General features: G+C 38.7%; 1 long non-coding RNA gene across 1 annotated transcript in view; it reads left to right on the top strand.

Annotated features, from left to right (window-relative positions):
- LOC107656248 (uncharacterized) overlaps positions 1–961 on the top strand; it is a 2,281-nt gene extending 1,320 nt beyond the window's left edge. Inside the window, exon 3 of the long non-coding RNA XR_001630540.1 lies at positions 720–961. This is a non-coding gene — a long non-coding RNA (uncharacterized LOC107656248). The remainder of the gene's footprint in view (positions 1–719) is intronic.
- Positions 962–1,128: the final 167 nt, after the last annotated feature.

Below are 1,128 nucleotides of genomic sequence, written 5' to 3'. Positions count from 1 at the left end.
TGTTTTTTTAACTTTAAACCGCATAAACACATTTCATTACACCATATACACAAAATAATGTTCTTTTTAGCAGCATCATATGACCCCTTTAAGAACTTAATTTTCCCTTTAAAGGAATAGTTCATCCAAAAATTATTATTATTAGTGCACATCATGTTGTTTCAAACGTATTTGACTTACATAACAAAAAATTATAACAGTAAAGAGTAAATGATGACAGAAGTTTCATTTTTAGGTGAACTGTCCCTTTAAGGATGTCTTTTCTAGTGACACCAATACTAATATACTTGTGATACAAATAAATTGGCATAATATTGTTTAAATATCATGTTTGTATGTGATTGTATGGTTAAATAAACACCAACAGGGTTCTGCAGCAGCCACAAACCAAATAAACAGCAGAGCCCTGTTTCCTTCTGCACTGACGTTAAGCTCAAGCTCTCACGTGACTAATAATCACACATTTTTAAGGCTGTCCTTATGGTTTCTTGATCCAGGCCGCCTGAATCAACTCACGCCCCTTGGGCTGATTATTAGAAAGGCAGGCTTGTGTTACTGTGAACCTCCATTGTAATAAAAGTCTTTGGATTCATGTGAAAAGGAGCAAAGTTCTTGGCAGATCATTAAAGTGCTGGGGCTCTGGGGTTTGTTAGCTCATACACACTTTGACGTGCCCTGAAATTATGAGTGAACTAAATGAATGTTTTAATGTTTTAAAGCTCTAGGTAACCCAACCATGACTATGTCCTGCTTCTGAATCTCTTGCCGTGAGGAGCGAACCCAGCCAAGACAGCAGTGGACATGCACTGCTATCCTCCGCTCCACAGGGGGTGCTGCTGGTAGAAGATATCAGGAAAGGGTGTGTGCACTGCTCTGGCCATGGATGACTTCACTACACGCACCTATGGCACCAGCGGCATGGACAACAGGCCTCTGTTCGGGGAGACGTCGGCCAGGGTAACACACCTGCTATTTTTTTATTAGTATTATTATATTGTTATATATAAACACACAGTTCCAGACCATGTTTTTATTCTTGAATATCAGTTTTGCTTAGGAAAAAAATGTCACATTGTGGAAGCAAAATAGGTTGAGAATGCATTGTCATGTTTACTTAGATTGCACAGA

This window comes from Sinocyclocheilus anshuiensis, unplaced genomic scaffold (assembly GCF_001515605.1).
Source record: "Sinocyclocheilus anshuiensis isolate Anshui unplaced genomic scaffold, SAMN03320099.WGS_v1.1 scaffold183, whole genome shotgun sequence".
NCBI lineage: Eukaryota > Metazoa > Chordata > Actinopteri > Cypriniformes > Cyprinidae > Sinocyclocheilus > Sinocyclocheilus anshuiensis.
The sequence above is the reverse complement of the archived record's forward strand: the minus strand, read 5'-3'. Positions and strand labels throughout refer to the sequence as shown.